Genomic DNA, 27,085 nt, shown 5'->3' with positions numbered 1-27,085 from the left:
AAAAAGTGCTGAATCAGACCTGATACAAATAAGCAAAAGCAATTGACCTAGGGTCAAATGGCTTTTCAGCTCTCTTATTCAGATCAGTCAACAAAGGCATTGCAGGTACCCTGGCAACAACTCAATGTAAACTTCCTTTGTGAATGATAACAGCACAATGAACATGATGACAAAGAAGCCAAGGATACATCTCTCTTAATTGAACTCATCCTAATGTTCACAGCTGTTCTTAAAAACTTTCCTTACATAAGTTACTATGTAAACTCACATAAATCATCAATTAAGGTACATTTGTCCTGCTTTCTAGCTATTACCTTTCTCTAAGCCAGTGGTTCTCAACCTTTCTAATGCCGTGACCCCGCAATACAGTTCCTCATGTTGCAGTGATCCCAAACCAAAACTTTATTTTGGTGGCTACTTCAAAACTGTAATTTTGCTAGAGTTGTTATTTGGAATGTAAATACCTGATATGCATTATGTATTCTCATTGCTACAAATTGAGAGGTGAGAATCGCTGCTCTAAACTATAGGTGTGTGTGTGTGTGTGTGTGTGTGTGTGTGTGTGTGTGTATGTGTGCTAGTTCCTGCAGTTTTTTTTAAAGTAAGCCTTTTTTCTAGGTAGAGTAGTTTTACACATTATTGTCATCATTTCTATTCTATCTTATTTAAAAATATAGAAACAATCCCATTAAAAATTAAACAGCTTTCTTGAGTTTTACAATTATCAGTCCTTGACTTGAAAATCCATCACAACATCAGTTAATATTTGGTCCAAAGGACTCCAAAAAGTTATAGGCAGATAGGGTCATAGAATTTAGATCTGGAAAGGAACATCAACATTGTCTAATCCACCTCTTAAATTTTAAAATTAAAGAAACTGGAGCTCAGAGAGGTTAGTTGACTTGCCAAAGGTCACATGAGTAACAAACAGAAAAACAGACCAGAATCTAGATCCTTTGATTCCATATTCTGTGTTCTCTCTGATGTGGTCTTGAGGAAAAAGAGCTGGCTTTGGAATCAGAGGATCTGGGGTTCAGATCCTCTCTGTTACTTATTATCTGTGTGATTTAGAACAAGAGATTTAACCTCTCAGTTCTGGGGTCTCAGTTTTCTTATCTGTGAAATGATGGGATTGAATTAAATGGTCTATAGTGGCCACCAGTGAGGTGTTGGATGTACCACCAATAAGTAAATAAGTTAACTAAACACAAATCATTATACAGGAAACCATAAACACCACCCTCATGCTTCCAGATGAACTGATTTCAATTACTGGCAAAAGACCAAGTATCTTCCTTCTTTATGATGGTGGGGGAGTCTCCCATATAGCTGTAGTACCCACCACCTTCCTAATAAATTATCAAGAATAAGAACAAAATAAAGAACAAGAATCCCCAACAATTATTTAAGTTTCATGTGGTCATTTAGGGTAATCACATTATATCCTAAAGGGGGTCTAGCAAGATGACCTTCCATTAATATATTGGTCAATAATGTTTCTTTCACAATAGCAAGATTAGGCTTTTTGTTGCCATGTCATTTCAGTCATGTCTAACTCTGAGACCCCATTTTATTTTTTTTTTCTACTGCAGTGGTTTGCCATTTTCTTCTCCAACTTATTTTACAGATGAGAAACTGAAGTAAAATGAGTGACTTATCCAGGGTCACATATGTAGGACATATCTGAGGCCAGATTTGAACTCATGAAGATGAATCTTTTTGATTCCAAAACCAGTGCTCTATCCACTGCACTACCATGCTTAGATGCTCAATATTCAGCTATCTAGGTGAAGGGAAGGAGTAGTGACATTGATCATCAAACATCACTGACTTCTGCAGCCTCTTTAATTTGATCCAAATCACTCAGCCTGGAATTTTAATGCTTCCATAGTCTGTCTCCCACTTATCTCTCCAGATTTATTTCATTCTGCTCCCCCTTACCCACTCTATGTTTGGACCAGACTGCACTCCTTGCCATTCTCTGATCCCATTCTGTCCTCTCTTCCATCTCCATGCATTCATGCAGGCTGCCCCCCATGCCTAGAAGGCACTCCCTACCTTTGACTCCATCTAGTGACACTATCCTGGCTTCCCATTCCAGCTCAGGTGCCATCTCCCCTCAAGAAGTCTCCCCTAAATTCCCCAGCTGAAAATGAACTCTCCCTCTTCACTAACTACTGCTAGCTCTTCCTAGAGCCCTTTATCTACTCTTCTCCTTTTCCTTATAACACATTCTACCTGCTATCACATTTATTTGCAGACGAGTCCACCTCCATTAAACTTTAATACCAATAACTGAAATGTAAATGGTACTTTAATATTTACAGAGTGGTTTACAATTGCAGCCTCATTGGATCCTCACAATAACTGTATGTCATAGCTACTACAGATAGTATTATCCCCATTTTCCAGATGAGAAAACTGAGATTCAGAAACCTTCAGTGTTTTGTCCATGGTAATTCTACAACTCATTATGGTGGGTCTCTTTCTCCTCACAACAAGTCCAGGATTCTTTCACCCAGTATATCAGGATGTTTCTTTATCAGCACAAAGCTCTTCATCTTTGCACCTATAGGTCCTGCCACAGTCTTATATACAGAGTAGGTACTGAACTTGGAAAGGCATTGTTTTCTGCTCGAGCTGATTCTAAAAGGAGTTTGGGCACATACTGCCCGATAGATACGACAGCAGAATGAAGTGGTTCACCTCGGAGGCAAAGATGGATGGGAGAAGCTGGCCAGGGATTGAAGACTTTCATATGTACTCCACATGCAGACATTAGAGCATTATCTACTATATTAAAGCATGTAGCTGGTGATCTAAAATATCTCAACAGGAATCGATTCCACTTTGAAACTAGCAAGCTATCCATTTGCTGCCCAAAGGACTAGGCGACCAACTTTCTTTTCATGCGTAATGAAAAGAAATATGGGCTCTCTGAAGCACTGTTCCTTCAGCTGCAGTTTTAAGGTAGCCGCTAAGCTGTGTTGGGCTGGTTCCCAGAGTCCCCCAGCACAGTGCTCTATGGACACAAGGGGTGAACAACCGCAACCCAAGCTGGCTGCAGACACACGGGCAAGCGATGCACTGTGACTTTGCAGTATTTTAACCTTCCTCTCTCATCTGCCTTCACAAGTCATGGCTGCCTCTTGAAGAGGCCAACGTTTCTCTCTTTTTCTTTTCCAAGTCCTGAGGTAAGTGAACATTTCAGTCAGTGAGTCTGAAAAACACTACATTCTCATTCAAAATTATCTCGAAAAAAGGTCTTATATTAGAGAAACTCTCTCCCAAGACTCCTACCTTAGAACACTGAGGTAATACTTTCACAGGATGAGAGGAGAGAAGGCTCTTCTCGCAGTCCTCCAACTTATTTTCAGAGCTGGGGCTTTGATACAGACTCTCCTCCTTGGGTCTTTCTACATCCTGGGATTTGAGGCTGCTATAAAACATCTGGGTGACATCTTTGCCTCACTGCTACAGAAGCGGCAAGGTCTCCTTTCCATACACTCTCCCAGGCAGCTCTTTGTGCGTGTATGTTAGTGTGTGTGTGTGTGTTTGTGTGTGTGTGTGTGTGTGTGTGTGTGTTTCACATACCCAGGGATGCTGGGTAAAGGCATTTGAACTGCTATTTATAGAATTACAACAAAAACAAAGCAATTCAAACTGCCCATTTCTTTATTCCTTGGCTATTTTCAAACACATTACACAATATTCCTGCAAACCATGTGGGTTACAATCAATAGACATGTTTCAAGCTCAACTTCTGCCTTCAGTTGGCACTTGCTATTAGCCAAACCTGAGTATCTAACTCCCCCAATTCTCAAAACACAATACTCAAACTACTTTCTAACCCCACAACATTCATCTCATTTGCACCACTCCCCAGGTCACTATTTCATGCCCTTGAAAGCCCCCAAATCATTCTTGTTCTCTACACTCTATTCTTTCCCCTTTCCCCAAAGGGTTACCATTATTGCTTTTTCTGAACATCATATTCACAAGCTTTGCTTTTCTTTATTCATCCCCACTGCCTCCCACAAGTCAAGTTATATCTCTTCCCTCTCACTGGAAAGAGAAAATGTTCCCCATTGGTCTAAGGGCAATAACCACTTAAATGTTGCTACCAAAACCAGAGACAAGACCTTTTAAGAATAGCCACGTATCTAAACTATGCACCTAGAATTGTGATTTGCAAGAACCTTTGACATACATACTAATCACGGGGCCAAGGTCAAAACACAGTTTTCTGTTATTACCGTGGTTTGAATAGATTATCTCAAGCATAATGGAATACATCATCTTCAAGGTCCTTTTGATAATTCTTTGAGTTGATAATTCATAAAGAAAAACATTCCAAGTCCAGGTAGAAAGGAGTAGGCAGAGAAGAGGAGCACACAAGAAAAATCAGCTTCATTGTGGAGCTGTGAAGCTGAATCACTGCTCTCTTACCCCACCCCCAGTACTCCCAAAGGTTTGCCTGCTCTCCTCAGTTTATGAACACTTCCAATGAAACACAGATCAACTTTACATCTTGGTGTAAAGGCAAAAGCAAAGGGAAATGATTGGTATTGTGGATGCTTTGAGGAAACAATGCTATGTCAGCATAATCCATGTGGCATCAAAGCCAGCTCTGGGCTCAGAATCTTGGGAATTCCTCAGAAAGCAGTCAACGGTGTACGACTCAAATGAGCCACTCCCTTACAGAAATACTTCTCCCATGCTGCAGCCAGGGTGAACTCTAGCAAAGTAACTTTTATTCTACATCACCAATGTCAACTAAATGGTACTGAGGTGGAAAGAATCAGAAGTCAGGGAAATTGGTTCCTAGGCTCAATGAATGACCAGACTGCTCTCTCAAGGGCAAGTCACAACCTGTTTGAGATTCAGATTCTTTATTTGAAGAATAAGTAGGAAGGTGAACCCTGGAAAGAGTACCAAATGGAGTCAGAGGCCATAGATTCAAATTCCATCATGAAGATGACAATAACCTTTGGAAAGGTGGCAATTCACTTAACGTCACTGGCCCTCTAATGTGAAACCTTTTTAGCTCTATGACTTTGTGAAGCTTACAGTTAAAAAAAATCATTTTGAAAAATTAAACAGCATCATAATTTCCACTACTATTGTTCTTCTTCCTTCCCCAGAAAGCCATTTCGTGTCACATAGTATTTTTAAAGACAAAAAAGAAAAGGAAAAATCTGACCAGTTTATTGAAAAATTCAAAACATAATTCTTGTGGACTTCCTATCTTTGGAAAGGGGTAGAATAGAGGTGAATTCTCACATCTTTTACCTAAATTTATTCTTAAAATTTTTTATATAATCACTTTTGATTTACAGAGGGGAAAAATCTGCTTAACTAATTAATACATTGAAAAAGTCTGAGAAAATGAGCAATATACAATAGTTTTGGATGTCTCATATCTGAAAATGAGTGGGGTAAAGGTGTCTTCTCATATTTTGCCTTTCAAGTCATTCTTGTTGTTTGTAAATCTATACTATTCACCTTTGGTTTTTTGTAGTTCTTTATATATATATATATTTGTCACTGTATCTTTTTTCCTCTTGGCTCTGCTTATTTCACTCTACATCAGTTCATACAATGTTTTGCATTTTTCTTTGTATTCATTTGTTAATTCTTACAGCCTAAAAATATTCCATTACATTTATCTACCACAATTTATTTAGCCACTTTTCAATGATCGGACATCTACTTTTGTGTCCAATTCTTTGCTATCAAAAAAGTGTATATAAATATTTTGGTGTATATTAAAACTTCCTTCTTAAGATTTATCTTCTTGAGGTAAAAAGTTAGTAATAAAATCTCTGGGTCAAAGAATATGAACATTTTAGTGGGTTAATTGATTAATTCCTAATTGCTTTAAAAAATAGTTGTACCATTACATAGTTCCACCAACAATGTACTAGTGTGGCTATCTTTCCATGACTCTTCAACATTCCTTATTGTATCATCTTTTCCAATTTCCCAGATGGAAGTCTTTGAATTATTAATAAATCTACACTGACATCATACCCACCAATAACATCTGAAGGAGGACTGATTTAGTCCTAGAATAAACAGATTTACTTCACAAAAGGGAGGAAGGAAGCAAGTCTGAATCAGCTCCCACTTCTTCAAAAGCAGTCCTTTCTACACAAGCAAAAGGTCCTTACCCCACAAAATCCCTAATTAATTAGCACAGCATTATCGCTCTTAACTTTCCCTATAACTGTTTTTCCTCCTATCACCTTCCTACACATTTCACAGTTATGTTATCCTGCCATCAGTGAAGACTTTCCCTATTCCTATGAAAAGCAGAGATACAGTGAAAGGGGACCAGCTGGAGTCAAAAGATATAGATTCAAATCCCATCATGATGATGAGGATAAACTTTGGTAAGCTGGAAATTCACTTAACATCACTGGATGTAAAATTCCTCATCTGCAAAATTACAAGGGTGAACTAGATAGATGCCCACTGAGGTATGCTTTGTTTCTATGAAATATCATTAGATTATTACATTTACCGATATTTAATTCAGGGGTCCCCAACTTGTAGAAATGACTCCCACTCTTTACTTCAAATAATAATGAAAAGAGGAACTGGTAGTCCCCAGTGTTTCAAACTTTTGGCATTTGGCCATATTCTCATCTTTTCCAAAAATGTCTAAAAGAATAAAAAGATTGTATGGCCAGAAACTAGGAGCTATCCATTCCAATGAATAGTAATATTAACAATAGTTCACATGTATATACAACTTTAAAAATTGCAATATATTTTACATATAATATCTCATTTGATTCACACAGAAATTCTGTGACATTATTATCCAGATTTTGCAGATTAGGAAACTGAGGGAGGGTGAGATTAAGCAGCTTGCCTGGGGTCGTGCATCTTACAAATGTCTCAACTGATATTTAAATCACTTTTCTTGAATCCCAGGACCAGGGCTTATGTATTACACCAAGCTTCCTCTCTTTCATCATATCAATCTAATACAATTTCTAAGAACCCTTTTCTTTATCTTATAGTAAAAGCAAAACTGAATGGAATTTTTAAACAATGCAGCCAAATGGTAGTTAAGCAAATAGTTGGGACTGTGACTATTTTAAATCCCCATTGAGAGGTAAAGTCATATTATATAGAGAGTTGGCCTTGAAGCCAGAAAGACCTGTGGTCAAGTCTAACTTCTGACATACACTATCCTGGCTGTATGACCTTGGGGAAGTCACATAACTTCTCAATTAAGAAATTCTCTAAGATTATAAATCAAGTTGTTTTTTTTTTTAAAGTTCCCATTGAGAGAGAAAAGGTAAACATTTTCTTCATCCTACTGAACCAAATATGCTGAAATTAACCATGGCAGTACCATAGCTAGGTAGCACAATGGATTGAGAGTCAGGCCCAGAGATGTAGATCCTGGTTTCAAATCTGACCTGAGCCACTTCCTAGCTTTGTGACCTTGGGCAAGTCATTTAACCCCAATGGCCCAGCCTTTGCTCCTCTTCTAATAGGCTTCTTTGCAATCAACCTTTAAGTATATTTCTTAAGGGGCACAACCTGACCCAATGTGATTTGTGATATGTGCTGCACATGACCTGTGACTAGGACATATTCATTTTACAGAGACCATCAAATTAGTATACAAAGACTATGTTTGGGGGAACAATCTGATCCTGGTGGATAAAGGAGGCAAAGTGGATGTTTCTATAAGGATCATAGGATTGGATGATTCTAAATCTCTTAAGAAACAACTCTCCAGGCCATCTTCCTTTCTTTTAATTATTCAATCATAATGGTATGAAGAGGGGGCAGCTAGGTAGCTCAGTGGATTGAGAGCCAGGCCTAGAGACAGGAAGTCCTGGGTTCAAATCTGACCTCAGACACTTCCCAGCTGTGTGACCCTGGGCAAGTCACTTAACCTCCATTGCCTAGCCCTTACTGCTTATCTGCCTTGGAGCCAATACCCAGTATTGATTCCAAGATAGAAGGTAAGGGTTAAAAAAAATTATAATAATGGTATGAAGAAGGATGAGTATTAAGCTAAGTAATTGTCCTAATAATATTAACATTTTCTTTTAGCTTAATAGTAGTTTAATAATATTTTAAACAGGTGGTGATGAGAACAATAATAATAGTTGGCATTTATAAAGGGTTTTAAGATTTGCAAGATGTGTTGTCTTCTTTCACAACGTGATGAACATGGAAATACGTATTTATGATAAAACATGTATAATCTGCATCATATTATCTCGCTTCTTGGGAGGAAGGGGAGGAAGGGACAAAACATGGACTGCAAAATATCAGAAAACAAATACTAAAAAATTGTGCTGACATGTAATCTGGAAAAAATAAATCATATAACAAAAAAATTGCAAAGTGTTATCTCATGTGACAGGATGCATTTCAAGCAGATGTTTGGAATTAACAAGTGTAACGTGGCCCCTTACCATAACCTAAAATAATGTCCACTTCCAAAGCAAAATTTCAAAGTGGGTTAATATGAGTAAGACATCAGCAATAGGTAGGAGAACTAGCGTCTTTCTAGGGTGTTCTGCTGGGAATTTAAAATGCCAAGGAATAAACTCAAAAAATTGGTAAACTTGTACAGATGTTCCATTCTACTGAGAGACTAGCATCTCAAAGGAGAAGCGGCACAGCTCAGTATGACACATGCACAGAGACAGCTGCTGCCTCACCATTATTTGTAAATCTGACAAGGACAATGCTCAGAGCAGCAAGAAGGAAATCGGGTCCATTTCCTGCCAATGCCTAAGAAGAAACTGTCTCTGTCCCAGGGATATGGAATTTCAATCATCCCTGTCCTCCTATGGCTTCAATACTTCAGGCAGAGTTGCTCATGGTTAGAAAGAACTAGTTACCCCAGCGGAATTGCTTGTAGATTCTGGGAGGGGGGAGGGAAGAGGGGAGGAAAAGAAAATGAATCATGTAAATATGGAAAAATAGAAAAATAAAAAATATTTTTTTAAAAGAAAGGACTAGTTACTTTTAGAGTAGAAAAGAGCAATTCTAAGGCTTAAAGGGCTCTAACAAGACAGTTAGTTTTTTAAGTATACTAGTGGGACAAATTATAGTGATTGAAATACTGATAAGAGAAAGAACCACCTTTCTCTGTGGTGATTTGATATGAGGATAGCACCCAGAATTCAGATTCAGGGCAGGGATGAGGGTGGGGGTAGGCTTTGAAAAAAAAAAAAGAACACCATATATTTAATGAGAAAATAAATACTGGCATTTCTCTACTAGAAAGGCATGGGGAAAAAGAAACACAAGCAAACTTAAAATCATTGAATAAAAGGTATCATTTAGATACATGTCTCATATTTAGACTAATAGATGATTTACTTGAATAGTGCAAGGATTTTTTAATTCACCAAGTATAGGTATTTTATGAATTGCCAAGACTGAAAAAAAAAATTACCACCTCAAAGTCAAACCTCTAGTGCAAATCTCAAAAATAAGTTGGGCTAGTCCTCTGACAAAATACATTGGTCCTCTGGGCTTGTTCTCCAAGAAATTTTGGCTTGGTAGGACTTTCTATATCTTGCATTATTCTGGCCAACTACCCTCCAAAAGTCCAGCTTAACTGCCATATCATGATGAAACAACAAAAAAAAAATGAAACTTTAATAAAGGAATAAGATTTGTTTACTAAATTTAAGCCTTTGAACTGAATTATATAACAAATTACCATTCTCCTTCCATACAAATGCAAGTTCTTTCACTCTCCTTCATACCAAGTCCCATCAGTTCTCTCTCCACAGCACCTATCAGATCTGTCCCATTTCTCTTGACTCACATATGCCCATGTGATTATTTTACTATGTGACTGCTGTAGTAGCTCCCTAACTGGTCAGAACAGAGGTGGTTAGTGGTGTAGTGGATAGGGTCCTGTGCCTGGAGTCTGCAAGACCTGAGTTCAAATGTAGACATCTATTAGTTGTGTGAGCCTGGGCAAGTCACAATTCAGTTTCCTCAACTGAAGGATAAATAATACCAGGATTGTTGTGAGAATCAAATGAGATATCTCTTCCCTTCCCTGTGGTCTTCTTGCTCCTCCCTTCTCCAACCTGTCCTTTCCATGCTGAAATAATCTTCTGAAGGGACAGGTCTGATTGCATCATTCAGCCTAACATTTAAGGTCAACTATATCCTAGTTCCAAACCATCTTGACAGCTTTATTTCACGTTACTCCTCTTCTTGCGATCTATATTCCAGTCACTCTAGCCAGCTGGATATTTTCTAATCTATCTATCTCCCATCTCTATACTAAGAAAGGAGTCCCTCATTTCCCCTTTGCCGATTCTTTATCATTCTTCAAGGTTTAGCTCAGATGCCAACATCTCATGTAAGTATTTTTGATCCCACCTCCCTACCACTCAGATATTCTTTTAGCCCTTTCTAATCTCAACTGCTTAGTTTCTATCCCCACCATTCAACCTTTGCCCTCGAAGCTGCTCTCTCCAAGGTGGCCAGTGATCTCTTTATTGCTAAATCTGATGGCTTTTTCTCAGTACTCCCAGTCCTTCATGTCCACATTTGACCATTCTTTCTTTCTGGATATTCTCTCCTCTGTGTTTTCATGATACTTCTTTCCTGATTCTCTTCCTATTTCTCTGACCAGTCTGACTCAGTACCCCTTCATAAATTGATGGATTTTAGTCTTGACCCCTATGCTTCTATGTACATAGGGTTCTCTTCTAGACCTTCCCTCTTTACACTTTCTCTCCATTATCCCATGAATTCCCATGGAACTGCCAGTGGATTCAATTATCCTCCATAGAGATAACTACCAAATTGAAACAACTAGTCTTCACTTCTCTCTCCTCAGTGCCACATCTGAATCTTGAGCACTGCCTTGTGGGCAACTCCACCTGGATGTAGGTATCTGAAACTTGGCCTATCTAAAAACAAACTCATCTTTCCCCCTAAATCTACCACTCATTCTAACCTTCCATTTCTTTGAAGGGAAATGTCATTCTTTCAGTTACTAAGGTTTACACACTAGGAACAATCCTTGATTTTTCACCCTTATTCACTTCTCTCTTAATTTAGGCAAGTAGGTGGCAAAGTGGATAGGAGAGTGGACCTGGAGTCAAGAAGATGTGAATTTAAAAATACCCTCAGAAACTTTCTAACTGTGTGATCCTGGGGAAGTCATTTAACCCCTATCTCCCATTTTCTTCAAATGCAAAATGGAGACAATAATAACTACCTCCCAGGGTTGTTTTAAGGATCAAATGAGATAATATTTGTAAAGTGCTTAGCACACAGTGCCTGGCACTTAGTAGATGCTAGATAAATGCTCATCCCTCCCCCCTGCCCCACATACCACATAGCATCCAATCAGCTGCAATTTCTTATCAATGATACTATCATAACATTTTGCCCTCCATCTCTTTTTTGCCATTCAGATCCCCTACTTACACTTAGGTCAGTTCCTACATGGTGGACTACTGCAAAAGGTGCTGAATTGATTTCTCATCTTCTCCCCTCTCAAATCTGTCCCCCACACAGCTTCCAGACTGATAACTCCTAAAGCCTAGGTCCCATAACATCTTTGCTCAAGAAGCTTTAGTGGTTTCTTTTTGTCTGTAGCATCAAATAACTCTTATCTGGTCTTTGAGTCCCTTTACAATTTTATGGCAACCTATTTTCCCAGATTGACTATATATTGCTCCCTATCTCAAACATGCTACACTCCAGCCAAACTGTCTTGGTTAATGTTCTTCAGCTTTCCTAGACTGTATTTCATATCTAGAATGTTCTCCTTACACCTCTGGGCCTTACCTAGTACCCCTTTATCAGCTCAAATAGCATCCTTCAAGAGAGTTTCCTGAATCCCCAGTTATTAATCTCACCTCCACCATCACCAATTCACTTTGGGTTTTACTTTATATATCTTTTGTGAACATGTTATCTATCTGTGAACTGTCTATGTAGCTATCTGTGAACATGTTATCGTTCTCTCTCTCTCTCTCTCACACACACACACACACACACACACACACACACACACACACACACACACACATCCAGTACAATGTCAGCTTCTTGAGGGCAAGATCTGTTTCATTTCGGTATTTGAATTCACAGACTTGCCATAGTGACCAATATCTAGTAATACTTAATAAATAAATGCCTGTTTGAGCCTTTCATTCATTTATTCCCTGTCCACTATTATCATTATTGGTCCTCATCCTCTATCCATCACTTCCATACTGTACCTGTCCTCCCTCTGCCCCAACATAATGTAAGCTCTTTGAGTCTAGGGTCTGTTTCATTCTGGGTTCAAGGGTTTAAGTATATCATTTAGTAACCAATAAAAAATATTTATTGAATTGAACTGATTTGAATTGAATTGGTTACTCCCCATACCTAACTTGGCTTACAGGAAAAGTTTAATTTTTGTCAGTCCCCTAAAGACAGTTGCTCTGAAGGAATTTTAGTACTATGTGCTGCAGGGGGTGGATGGGTGGGAATTATAGGATGGTTACCATAGCAACCAAGAAAAAATTCAAAGTCACATAAGTCTCTTAAGACAATCACAAGCTCACACACCTGTTCACAGGGAGCTGTCTGGCTTCCTTTCTCCTCTTTGAAACTCCTTCTTCTATAGTTTATCCTAGAGTCAGACAGCTAGCTATTATCCCAGGTAATAGTTTCTAGCCAATGAATTTAATGCAACAAAGTTGTAGGTGTCTCAGCTCTTCCACAACTGACTGCCTTACATTTACCTCTGGGTCTAAAGTTTTTGGTATAAAAGTTCCCCAGCCTTGAAACATTTTTGTAGTTCCTCTACTTATGTCTTCTTTACTTCTTAGTAATGGAACAGGTGTGTCATGTCTTGCCTCCCACTACTTGGCTGAGAAAGGCCTGTCCTTTTCTCACTGTCCCAAGAATTCTTCCATGCTGGATTCCAGTTTGTATAACCTGATTAGCACACTTACTTCATCCCTCTCTTCTAGACCTTCCTAGAGCTCCTCGTATTTTATACTTGACTTGTCTTCCTTAATGGTCTGAAAGTAACTCCTCCAGTTATTCACAAAAAGATATGACACCCATTTATTATGCAATTGGCTTTTCTACCCTTTAGCCTTAGCCTAAGAATATAAGTTCTTTTACTTCAAAAGGAAACTGGAGGACAACTAGTTGGATAGAGAGGCAGGGCTAGAGAGGAGAGGTCTTAGGTTCAAATTTGACTTCAGATACTTCCTAGCTGTGTGACCCTGGGCAAGTCAGAACTCCAATTGTCTAGCCTTCACTGTTCTTCTGCCAACACTTAGTTGGATTCCAAGATGGAAGGTAAAGATTAAGAAAAATAGGCCATTGGACTGCCTTTAGGCATTAGAAAGTCTATGATATCACTGCTATATCTCTAACCTGCTGTTTGTCCCATATACAAACATAGTCTATTTTATTTTTATTATTTCATTTCTTTCTTTGTTTTTAAACCCTTATATTCCATCTTAGAATCAATACTGGGTATTGGTTCCAAGGCAGAAGAGCGGTAAGGGCTAGGCAATGGGGGTTAAGTACTTGCCCAGGGTCACACAGATGGGAAGTGTCTAAGGACAGATTTGAACCTAGGACCTCCTGTCTCTAGGCCTGGCTCTCCATCAACTGAGCTACCCAGTTGCCCCCTATCATTCCTCTTGATGGAGTGTATTCATGGTATACAAGAATAATACTTCTGAGCATTCTATAAGCTCTTGGTTTATTTAATTTTTTAGTCAAAAACTATATTTTCCAACAAAATTATCACCATCTGCTCCCATGGACATCTTAAAGTTGGAGTTGAGATACTCTTACAATTCCCTTGCTTCTTTGTCTCTATAAAAGAACAATATGAATGCACTGGCTACAGTTTTCTTCATGGAGGTCTGTTTGGCAATTATTATAAATGATTAAGAGTCCTTCCAATAATTGGCATTTCTCATAATTTTTGGCATCATGTCGATATCTACTCTATCAACTTCTCTGTTCATATAATCAGAGGAACATAGATCATAACCTTAGGGTTTGAAAGGAACTCAGGGTCATCTAGTCCAACTCCCTCATTTTACAAATGAGGACACTGAGGCTCATAGAGGAAAAGTAATTTGTCCAAGATAACAAAATCACAGGATCATAGCATCATAGTTTAAGAGATGAAAAAGGCTTCCGAGGTCACCTATTACAGGTTCTTAATTTAATATTTCTGGAAACTGAGACCCTGAAGGGTAAAGTGACTTTATGACCAAAGTCATAAAGGGAATGTCAGAGGTGAGATTTGAATCCAGGTCCTCAGACTCCAAATCTAGGGCTCTTGCTTCTATAACATGCTTCCTTATTTCCATTTAGTTTCAATATCTTTGGACTTTATTTTCATTTATAAGGAGAAAACATGGAAATGGTTTAGTTCCTCCAGTTGTAAATCAATTCATTAGACACTAGGCAAAGATAGCACATTAATTTAAATATTGGTACATAGTGTTTCTAGACGAATGAAGAGAAAAAACTCTTAGTACTCTGCTTCCTTCCACTCTGTGAAGCAGAAGGATGACACCTGGGAATGAAGGCCAGTTTGCATTTAAACCAATTGGGGACAATTCTTGGATGACAAATCTTTCTGGTCTTAAATTGATTAGTCTGCAGATGAAATAAATATATGTTACCAGACGAGTACTTGAAGTTATTATAGCTTGGTAACACTGGCCAATGTTTATGCTCACCTTGCAAAACTCTTACACCTCTCGGCCACCTCCGTGTTATGAAAGAACATTATTGCATTTTTAAAATTGCATATCAATTACATGGTATATACCATAAAACACATCCCTCCCCCAATAGGAGGTTTTCTGCTTCTACTTTTATACCTATAGCTAATTAAGTAGATTTTTCTTCACAGCACCATTTATCACCTAAAGTCTATTTATATTTAATAGGGCTAATATTTCATAAAATTTCTTTATGACTCTGTCATTGTCAATATCCTGATTAATATTCAACCATAAGAAGAAAAACATGAATAAAAACATAATTCACAAATCTGCCTTGATGTAGTAGGTAGACTTTAGTCCTTATAAGTACACTGTAAAAAAAAATCAACTAAAACATTTTCTTAACAATTAGAAATAAAAGAATCAGCATTCATTCCCAGAAGGCTGTTTTTAAGAGTGAGGAAGACTTGGGGTCCTCCTCTGACATACTAGCTATGCCACTAAAAATCTCAATTCTTTAAGCAACTCTCTAAGACTAGATGTTGAGAAGGTACTAGCCTGCACTGCTCCAGAAAAGGGAGTTTCTTTCTCTGTGACTGTCTTATATCAGTGAAATCACAGATTCCATCACTATCCTGATCATTCCCAAAGTTCTTATGAAATGCCTTATGCATGCACAGCAATGTATGTATGTACAGTATTATTAGTTGTGGAAGAGAGAACCTAGATTAAGTACGATCAATAAAAGAATGCTTTGTTTGACTTGCATATTTCTCATTGGGTTTTGCTTTTTCCTCTTTTTTTTTTTTAGAGTTTTCATTGTTCAATAGTTTCCAGCCCTTAATGACTGCATTTGAGGTTTTCCTGTCACAGATACTGAAGTGGTTTGACATTTCCTTTTCCAGATGAGGAAACTAAGGCAAACTAGGCTAAATGACTTGCCCTGAATTACACAGCTACTAAATATCTGAGGCCTGATTTGCACTCAGGACTATGAGTCTTCTTGACTCCAGGTTTAACTGGAGCTCTACCTTTTTTTTTTTTGAAAGGGAGAGGGAATGCAAGAAAATGTGTGTTAATTTAACATTTTAATATAAGAATAAAAGAAAATAAATGAGCCTTGTTAGCTAGAAAAGCAGGCAAAGAAAAGGTAAAACTTTATAATTTCTAGTCTGGGAGTCAGAAAAATTGTTTGTAACATTAGCAGAAATCAAAAAGTTGGAAAATAATTCAGAAGATGGAGATAAGAACGTGAAAATTTTAGTAATCATAAAATTCAGTTTGCTAAAAGAATATAAGGCTTGATTAATATTCTGGCTAGCTGTAATCAGCCAGAGATAGAAGACGAGAGGGCGTGTGATAATAATATTTACTTTGATATAGTTGTATGTTATCTAGATAGATGGGCTATTTGATATAGAGCTTTGTTGTTTATCTTCCTAAGAGGTGAATAGTTCAGGAAGGCGACCCTCATCTTTTAATTGAAGAAAAGGAGGCTTTGCAGCATTAAGTGGCTTGCTTATGATCACAAGTGTAGTATGTGATAGAGGCAGCTGGATGCCACAATGGATAGGAATGACTTGAGGAAGAGTACTTCTTAGCCAACGTTGTTATGGAGATCACTTTGTAAAGAATTAAGCACATAGAGACACTTAAAAAATGGTTATTCCACCTACCCAAACCAGCTTCTAACCAGGGTGATCTAGCAGCCAGCCCAGTGCTCTCTCTACCACGCACTATATCTACTCTTCACATAGACCTATTTGGAGATGGGATTGATGAACACACCAAATAAGTAGGTGTTTTGTCTGTACATAATAGTGCTGTTAGGAACTATGGGAGAGTCAGAAGGTGCAATCCAAGAATACTCTGTAGGTCCCTCTGAAGAACTTTGATACTGAGTATGATATATGGGAGACACAGGACCATCTAGCACGATATGCTTGCATCAGAGAAGGCGTTGTGCTCTATGAGCAAAGCAGAATTGCAATAACTCAAAAGAAATGAGATGAACAAATTTAGAGACATCTCTGGGAGCAGCTATGTGACCTGGTAGATAGAGACAGGCCTGGAGATGAAAGGTCCTGGGTTCAAATCAGGTCTCAGACACTTCCTGGCTGTGTGGCTCTGGGGAAGCCACCTAACCCCCACTGCCTAGCTCTTAGTACTCATCCTCCTTGGAACCAAGACTTAATATTGATTCTAAGACAGAAAGTAAGGAGTTTTTTAAAAATGTACAGACATCTCCTTCCAAAAAGGATGCATATGGGCTATTTATGCTAAACCTGTGGTAGAATCTTCTGAGTTCATATCGGTCTAATCAGTCCCAGGTGGACACTCTGTACATTGACCCCAACAGAGTGATGCCATTTTGGTCCTCTTTGAGTAGAAAGGACAACAACCACCCAATCAACTATGGGAGATACAATTGAGGTCAAAGAAGTAGATCTCACACTTTATAATTTAACTGAGAATGTATGAAATAGAGGGGAGGAAAAGAGGATATCACTACGTGCTGGGCTTTCAGTGCTGTAGGAAGTTAGTAAAGACAAAGATGAAAGCTCCATATGCTATCTGAGTAACAGTGTTGTCCTGGTAGCACACCTACAGCTGCTCTTCCAATACCTGCTTTGAAAACAAAAAAAATGCCATCCTGGTATTTGTTAGACAACTGCACTGGAAGCTGCTGGTACCAAATTGGCATCCCTGACCTAAGGGATTTTAAGCCTGATTTGAATGAAAGAAAACACATTTGTAAAGCAGTTAGAATGTGCTAAGAATTAGTGAAACAAATACAAAATAGTAATAGGTCCTGCCCTCAAGAAGTTTACATTTTAACAAGACAGACAATAAACACATAATGGGAAGTGGTGGCCAGAAAAGAACTTTTGGTCCGGAAAGTTTCAGTGGAGCTTTCAGAGAATATATTAATGGACATATAGATAAAATGCTTGTTTAGCCCTTACTATGGGCTAGGCACCCTATTACACATTGGAAATGAAAATAGAAATAAAAAGAAAAATAATCCCTGCCCTCAAGGAGCTTAAATTCTACTGGCAGGACACAAATCATAAGGAGCTAAAAAGTTGAGAGAGGAGGGGAAAGTAGAAGGGCAAATTGGAAAAGCAGTCCAGAGAGTTAACAGCCAGGCTAGATTAAAAGTAAGGCAACTAGGTAGCTAAGTGGATAGAGAGCCAAGACTAGAGACTAGAGGTGGGAGGTCCTTAATTCAAAGTTGTCCTCAGACAATTTCTAGCTGTGTGTTATTGGGCAAGTCACTTAACTGCAACTGCCTAGACCTTACCATTCTTCTGCCTTAGAATCAATATTTTGTATTCATTTTAAGATAGAAGGCAAGGGGTTTTTTGCTATTGTTTTTTAGATGAAGACATAATCATGGCTGGCCTGGTTACTTCCACAAAAATAGGCTGCAGGGATGAGCTCACCAGTCAGAAGAGGACAGAGATTCTTTAGAGTAGAAGGGAAAATAGCCCAAGAATTCATGATCTGAGGCAAGTTTAAAGACAAACCCCTTACAGAATGGATTTGGGGCAACAAAGCTGGTAAAGAGGATGGTGAGGAGGAGATACACAAAGAGTAGGGATTAAAGCAAAGAATTATGCCTGGGACTGGAAGAGGCAGAACAGAGGATCCCCAATGTGGAAGTAACAGCAATGGATGTTCCTATTATTTTATAACAGACAGGTATTATAACCTGTCTGTTCTCTCCTCCCTTCTGAAAGGGACAAATTTAATTTTCTCTCAGGTCTTACCTGAGTTTATCCAATCTCTCTTTCTTTTCTTGCTTCTGAAACTGAAAATTTAATGAGTCACAACCAGATGGGCAGTTAGCTCCCAGTTAGCTTAAGAGAAATAATGTCTCCAGGTCCTTTTGGTCTCTTTCTACATTATGGAGTTCATAGAAAAAAATACTAATACAATCACAATAGCTCAGAACCCCAAGTTAGAAAAAAATCTCCAACAGTCAGAAAAGAGGTTTGGTTGTCTTTCCTTATTTAAGTTTCCTGTATTTCCAGGTTATCTTTGGCTTTTTTAAGTAAATGAGGAAAAATCAGAATGCTTAGGTAAAAGAAAGAAGTGGAATATGTTACAGTACCTATTATTACTTTTAGAGAGAATAAAGAAGGAACGCAGACCCACCAGATAAACTTTTTCTATTTTAGTTCTAAATTATACCTACTTCAGTCCCTAAAGGTTCCCACACTTGCCCTGAGCTCTCCCTTACCCTCATCACATTCTCCTTTATATCATAGTTACTTGTGCATTGGGTCTCAAGACATCCCCCTCCCATCCAGTACCCTAATATCATTAGAGATGAATGAAACTGAGATGAGTGAATGGAGACCAAGAGAGGTTAAGAAATTGGCTCTTGAGAGCAAAGTCTGTGTCATATCTACCTTTACATATTAGCATATATGTTCACACTCATGTTTGTGTCTGCCCTATTGTATCATACAGATAGGGATGCTTAAGAGATATAAGGTAAACAGATAAGCTTTTTCCCTTAACATCATTCTTTGTGCAAGTTTATTCTACTGAAATGCTTTTGAGCCATGAGGTAACTTATCAGCAGTGTCTTCTCCATGTAGATAAAGATGATTCCTTATGAAGCATCCCAAATTAATCAAGGAAAAAAATAGGAATATCCAAAGAATCCTTAGTCTCAAGAATGGAACTAGAATGGACAGATGAGGGACTTGTGCAAGAAGACTATCATTTCCTTTTATTTTGACTCATTTTGTTGACTAATAAGAACCTAAGAATTGGAGCACTCAGCTGATGTGAGCCAACTTCTGACTTAGGGATCATTATGCAAGTAAAACTAAATGGAAACCTGACATAAAGAGAGACTAGGAAATGGAAGCCCTCACCGAATGGGCACATCTTGCTAGAAATGCTATTGACTTTTTCAAAAAGACTTCTACTTGTTTTCTTCCCCTATTGGATAACAAGGTCTTGTCTAGAAATCTTTCTATTTCACTTTCTTCTTCCCTCACATCATCATTTTCATGTAATTTCATTTTTTTATCTGTGCTTTCTCCTATATGTTAATTCCTTTGGAGAACTCATCTGCTTCCCCACTCTCAATTCCTATGTTGTAACTAGGAATCATACTGTCAAGTCATTCAGCAAAAATTAAATTCAGTGACTCAGTCTCTCCTATAACTTGGAGAAAGTTAACCTTCCTACGTTTAAATAGACTTGCTCCCCTAGATTTATAGAATAGAGGTCATTAACTTTCAAATAATAGTAGCATTCCTTCAAGACCCAATTCAAGGGCCTCTTTTTCCATGAAGCACTCTCTCATCTTGCCAACTGAAAGTGAGCTCTTTCTTTTTCTCATATTTCACAAAGCACTTTGCCCTGAGTTCTCCATCATCACAGTCTCCTTTATAGCATAGTTATTTGTGCATATAGGTCTCAATTCTCCCTCTCTGTCCCTATCCCCACACAGTATCTTAAGATCATTAGAAATGAATAAGCCCTTAGCAAACCCCTAGTTCCATATTCTTATTTTACAACAGAGATACAGAGAGGCTAAGATATTGGCTCTTGAGAGCAAAATCTATGTGACCAGCACGCTATCCACTAATGTGGACATTTAAATATTTTTACATTTGGAAGGGTAATTAATTACCAAAACCCCTAGCTCTATGAGGCAGCTAGATGGCTCAGAACATAGAAAGCCAGGCTTAGATATGGAAAGTCTTAGGATCAAATCTGGTATCAAATACTTCCTAGCAGTGTGATCCTTAACCCCAATTGCTTAACCGTCATCCCTCTTCTACCATAGAAAAACGTTTAGTATTGATTCCAATCTGTCTAAGGGTCTTTTAAGTAGCTATATTTTGTAATCAACAAGTTGTGTTTTATTTTTAATCAAGAAGAATAGACAGTATTAGGGAATCATGGTCTCAGGACACTTAGACATTAGTGCTTTCCTAAAGAGGGAAGCAAGGCATCTGTTTCTAGCATATGCTAATATGGCCAGCTGTTTCAGGGCACAGGTAGTGCATTCAAAGAATGCTATCAGTGGGTGCCACCCACCAGAAACTATAGGCACATCTGGGCCAAGGTCAATTACCAGGTCAGAATCGACAGAAGCCAATTCTCATATGGTTAACATACATTGTCCCTTTACCCCAATTGGAAAAGATCTCTTATTTGTGATAAAGCATGGTTTAGTAGAAAAATCAGTCTTCATAGGGATGCTTTAGCTTGTATGATAGGTCTATTAAAACCCATTTTTTCTCTTTTCTTTTTTAACTTTTTTTTTTACTTATTAATTTGTCACATTATAGTTCCCAGGCATTTCTCTCCCTATTTCCCTTCCCTACACTAATGGAAGATATCATAGTCAAATTATAAGAACAAAGAGCATAACATTTATGTATAGAAGAACTTATGAATGAACAAGAGATGGAATACTATCTTTTATGATACTGTAGAAAACATCTGTAACATACCACTTTGTAAAATAAGACACTTTCACTGGCAATGCAGCAAATGCTTTTTCTTATTACTACTCCATAGAAAGGTAAAACTCATAAATTTTAAGCATCCTGGACTATAATTTTCATATAATGCATGTCTTTATTATTATTTTTAAATTATTTATTTATTTATTTAGATTATTTATTTTAAATTAAATTAAAAATTATTAAGCGAGTTTTAGAAGTCATGAAATAGGAGGGCAGCTAGGTGGCCTGATTTGAGAGCCAGGCCTAGAGACAGAAGGTCCTAGGTTCAAATATGGCCTCAGACACTTCCCAGCTATGGGACCCTGGGCAAGTCACTTGACCTCCATTGCCTAGCCCTTACCGTTTTTCTGCCTTAAAACCAATACATTCTAAGATGGAAGGTAAGTATTAAAAAAAAGAAATTATGAAATAAGCGATAGTGCCCCTCTGAATAGCAAACAATGAGATATCATATGGAGTCGTGAAGTTAAACTATTAGAAAACAGCTAATTTGTCCAGTGCCTGAGCATTCTGAAAACCTCACAATGTTTCCACTATTATGGAGGGACAAAGTTCATATGGCCCTTTAGAAATAGTCATTCATTTGAGGATGATAATAAATATACACATATGCACACTTATAAATGCATATAGTAAGTTGAAGTTTATAAAGCTCTTTATTCTCAACAAACCTGTGGAGCAAGTAGAAGGGGTAACTGAGGCTCAGAGATGTTCCCTCCTGGATACTTTCTCTCCTCTAGGTTTTTAGGGTACTTCCCTTTCATGGTTCTCTGCTTATGGGTATGATTATTTCTACTCAGGCTACTTTGTTGGAATCTTCACTGAGGTCACGTGCACTAGCCATGGGTGTTCTCTAAGACTCTGTCCTGGTTCCTCTTCTCTTCTATCTCTGTTTGTTTGGGGATTTCAAGAATTCCCATGGGCTTAACTATCATCTCTATGCAGGATCTATAGAACTAGCCCTAACTTCTCTCCTGAGCTATATTTTTGTTGTTCAGTTGTTTTTCTGTCATGTCCAAATCTTTATGATCCCATTTGGGGTTTTCTTGACAGAGACACTGGAGTGGTTTGCCACTGCCTTCTCCAGCTCATTTTACAAATAAAGAAATTGAGGGAAATGGTGAAATGACTTGCCCAGGGTCAGTTGGCTAATAAGTATCAGAGGCTAGACTTGAACTCATGAAGATGAGCTTTCCTGACTTCAAGCTCTTTGCTGTATCTACTGTACCAACTGGCTGTCCCCTGAGCTACAGTAACCCATTAGATTGCCTTTTGGATATCTCAAAATGGATGTCCCATGCAATCTGAAAGTCCAAAACAGTTCATTATCTTTCTCACTAAAGCCTCTCCTTCTCTGAAATTTCCTATCACAGGGACCATCATCCTCCCAGGCCAGCAAGCTTGCAACCTCAGTATCATTCTCAAATTTTCACTCAAACTTCTACATAACTGAACAATTTGTCATTTTTATCTTTCAAATCATTTCTCATATGTGATCCTTTTCTGTTACACAATCACAACCATTCTCTAGGCCTCCCATGCTTCTTGCTTTGACTATTTCAATAGCTGCCATTTTTCTTTTTTAACCCCTACCTTCTACCTTAATATTGAGTCCTAGAAATAAGAGCTAGCTAATTGGGGATAAGTGACTTGCTCAGGGTCACATAACTAGGAAGTGTCTGAAGCCATATTTGAACCCAAGATCTGTCTCCACTGAATCACCTTGCTGCCCCTCAATAGCCATCTAATTGATTTCCCAGCCTCAAGTCTCTCCCAACAGTAATCTATCTACTCTACTGCCAAAGTGATTTTTCCAGAGTGTAGATCTGGCCATGTTACACTACTACTCAATAAAATAAAAGTGATTCAATGATATTACTTCCATGATCAAATGTAAAATGCTCCATTTGGTGTTCAAAGCCTTTTACAAATCTAGTTATCAGTCACAGCTTTCTCAGTCTTCTTATGCTTTATTCACATACAAGCACTCTCATGTCCCATTACACTGGTCGGCTTGCTGTTCATCACACGCAACACTCCATTCCCAGCTCTATTCACAAATACTATCTGTATTCAAAATGCTTTCCTTTTCACCTCCGCTTCCTGGCTTCCCCAGCTTTCTCAAATCTTTCCTTCTGTAAAAGGTCTTTCCAAAGTTTCTTCCTAACCTCCCCACCCCAGTGCCTTCTCTCTGACATTTGTTTTAGTTGTTAAATCATTTGCAGTTGTGTCCAACTCATCATGGCCTCATTTGGAGTTTTCTTGGCAAAGATACTAAAGTAATTTGCCATTTCCTATTCTGGATTCTTTTACAATTGAGGAAACTGAGGCAAATGGTATTAAGTGACTTGCTCAAGGTCACAGTGTCTGAGGCCAGATTTGAATTCAGGAAAATGCATCTTCCTGACTCTAGTCCCAGAATTCTATCCACTGTGTCACCTAGCTGCCCTTCTCTCTAAGATGACCTTCCACTTATTCTATATAGGGCTCATCTTTACATAGTTATCCATATGGTATCCTCCATATCAGAATGTGAGATCCTCAAAGGCAGGAATTGGTTTTTGCCTTTCTTTATATGTCCAGCACAGTACTTGGAACATAGCAAAGTGCTTGTTGATTGACAGAAGACTCACAAAGAAGAAAATCAGGAATGTTAAATGACTTGTTGCTATTTATACACATGAGTGTCAGAGCCAGGGATTCAAACTCAAATGTCCTGATGGCAAGTAGCAAATATCTGGCAGAAATTAGGCTTAGATGGTGGCAAAAATTGGAAAATGAGGGGATACCCTTAGATTGGGGAATGGCTGAACAAATTGTGGTATCTGTTGGTGATGGAATACTATTGTGCTCAAAGGAATAATAAACTGGAGGAATTCCATGTGAACTGGAACGACCTCCAGGAAGTGATGCAGAGTGAAAGGAGCAGAACCAGGAGAACACTGTACACAGAGACTGATACACTGTGGTACAATCAAATGTAATGGACTTCTCTACAAGTAGCAATGCAATTATCCAGGACAATTCTGAAGGACTTATGAGAAAGAACACTATCGACATGCAGGGGAAGATCTGTGGGAGTAGAAACACAACTGCTTGATCATATGGGTCATTGGGGATATGATTGGGATTATAAACCCTAAATGATCACACTAGTGCAAATATCAATAAGAAATAGGTCTTGACCAATGACACATGTAAAACCCAATGGAATTGTTTGTAATCCTGGAAAAATACTCTAAATTAATCAATTAAATAAAAATTTAAAAAAAGAAATTAGGCTTAGACCAGCATACCAGACCATATCATATTTTACCCTACATTCTCAATGCATACATTGCATTCATATTAAAGATTATGCTATTAAAAATTAGAAGAGAAGCAAACTATATAACTCTCAGTTATAGGTAGGAGATGTATATTTTGTTATTGTTGTTATATTCTTAACCAAACAAGAGATAGAGGCAATTACAAAAGATAAAAGCGATGACTTGGATTATGGGACAAAATTAATGAAACTATCCTAAGATGAGAAAGGAAGTGGCTAAATTGGGAAAAAATCTTTCCATTAAATTCCTCTTATAAGTATTTTGTATCCAAGACATATAAGCAATTAAAAAATATGATTAATAGTCATTCTCTGGTAGATAGATAGTCAAAGAATAGGAACAATCCTCAAAAGAAGAATTACAAAGTATTAACAACCATATGAAAAAAATGGTCCAAATCATTAATGAGACAAATACAAAATTGAAACAACTTGGACATTTCATTTCATACCCTGTAAATTGGCAAAGATCACAAAAAATGTCAATAATAAATGAAGAGATTGTGAAATTATAGACACACTAATACGTTATTGGTGGAACTGTGAAATGGTCTAACCATTTTGGGAAACTATTTGAAATTATGCAATAAAAATGACTAAAATGTTCATACTCTTTGGACCAGAGCCTTCATTACTGGGCATATATTCAAAGAAAGTCATTAATTTAAAAAAAATTCTCCATGTACTCCCAATATGTCATTACAGGATTTTTTTGTCATATCAAAGAATTAGGGGAAAAGTGGAAATGCTTATTTCCTGGGGAATAAACTGTGGTACATGAATGTGATTGAATGATAAGAATGTAAGGTATGATAAGAATGATAAGTATCATTCCTTACATGTAGCAGTATCACATAGGAGAATGGGAAAATACTGCATGGAAAGTTTAATGTAGAGTGAAATAAGCAAAACCAAGAGAAAAAAGTATATGACTACAATGATGTAGATAGAAAGAACAAACACACAAACACAAAAAGTGAATAAACAACCAGATATGAAACATCACTTCCAAGCCATGTTTGCAATCTTTTAAATGTGTTAATCAGTTAGGCAGATTTTTTTCCTCTTTAAAAAATATTAAGGGGGCATTGAAGTGTCACAGTGGATAGAACACTAAGCCTGGAGGCAGGAAAACTCATCTTCCTGAATTCAAATCTGGCCTCAGTCACTTACTAGCTATGTGACCCCAGGCAAGTCACTTCACTTTATTTGCCTCGGTTTCTTCATCTGTAAAATGAGCTGGAGAAGGAAATGGCACGTAACTCTAGTATCCTTGACAAGAAAACCCCAAATGGGTTCATGAAGAATCAGATGTGACAGAAAATGACTGAACAATAAAACTTATTATATGGGATGGCTCTCTGGAAGGGAAAGGAGGATAGAAAGTGGGGATAACTATGATGACATAAAAACCAGAAAATAACAAAAAAAGCATTTTTAACAATGAAAAAGAAAGGCATTAAGCATTTGTGAGACCACTTGTGGCCACAGAGCAGTTTCTTTGTTTTCAAAAATAGCTAGCTAGTTAAAATAAAATAAAAGCATAACATGCTTTATCCAAATGACCTTAACAATACAAACATACTTAAATTTTACTCCCAGAAAGACAACTCTTAAAAGAAACAGGTAAGGAATTGATTTAGGATTAAACTTGCTCATGATTATAACTTTTCTTTGACTTCCACAGATGGCAATAAAAAGGAATCCAATTTCAATACTAATGAAAATTGATGGGTGTTTCAATTCTATGCTTATAACTCCAGCAGAATTGTTTTGTCCATTGGAAAGTAAACAGGAAGTAAAAACTATCCACTAATCTCCTATTTCTCCTTCTGCTGCCAGATGGAAGAAACATTCATTTTGATTTTTAATAAACAATCACTTCTATGTACAAGATATGCTCTAGCACGTCCTATCATCTTAAGGGAATAATTTAATTCTAAAGGGAATACACCAGTCAGAATCTTGCATCAAATAAAACCCATATTCTCTCTGCTTTCAAAAGAACAAATGAAAGGGAAATTAAACTTATAGAAAGGATAAATTGTTATGCAAAGACCCAATTTATTAAAACTGAATGTGAAATTTTTTATTAAGAAATTATAGACAGCAATGATATTCCAAGATGTTGTGACTGTCATTTTTAGAGGTCTATTTTAAAAACTAACCATAGCACAAAGCATTATTTCAAAATCTAAAAATATAATTAAAAAAACTATTCAAAATATATTTTTGCTTTGCTAACATGCAAGGGTAAATTAATCTATCTGGCACATCTAAGAATTTATACATTTTAACTGTCTCAAGGGGGTGCCTTTTTATCCCAATGTAGTAAGTTTTCAATTAGCTGCTCTAATGGAGGCAAAGGAAGGCTGCATAAAACTAATAGGTAGTAAAGAGTGGGAGAAGGAGAAGCCAAAAATATATTGTACACACACACGCATGCATTCACATACAAATATATATATAATTATTATAGTAAAGCCTATCAAATAGTAAAATTGAGTGTTCTGATGGAATTCTTTCAGGAG

General features: G+C 37.6%; 1 protein-coding gene across 24 annotated transcripts in view; it reads right to left on the bottom strand.

Annotated features, from left to right (window-relative positions):
• OSBPL6 (oxysterol binding protein like 6) overlaps nt 1–27,085 on the bottom strand; it is a 280,006-nt gene that overhangs the window by 179,005 nt on the left and 73,916 nt on the right. The window lies entirely within an intron of this gene.

The sequence above is a fragment of the Monodelphis domestica genome, chromosome 4 (genome assembly GCF_027887165.1).
Source record: "Monodelphis domestica isolate mMonDom1 chromosome 4, mMonDom1.pri, whole genome shotgun sequence".
Taxonomy (NCBI): domain Eukaryota; kingdom Metazoa; phylum Chordata; class Mammalia; order Didelphimorphia; family Didelphidae; genus Monodelphis; species Monodelphis domestica.
Note: the sequence above shows the minus strand (reverse complement) of the source record. Positions and strands in the feature narration are given on the sequence as shown.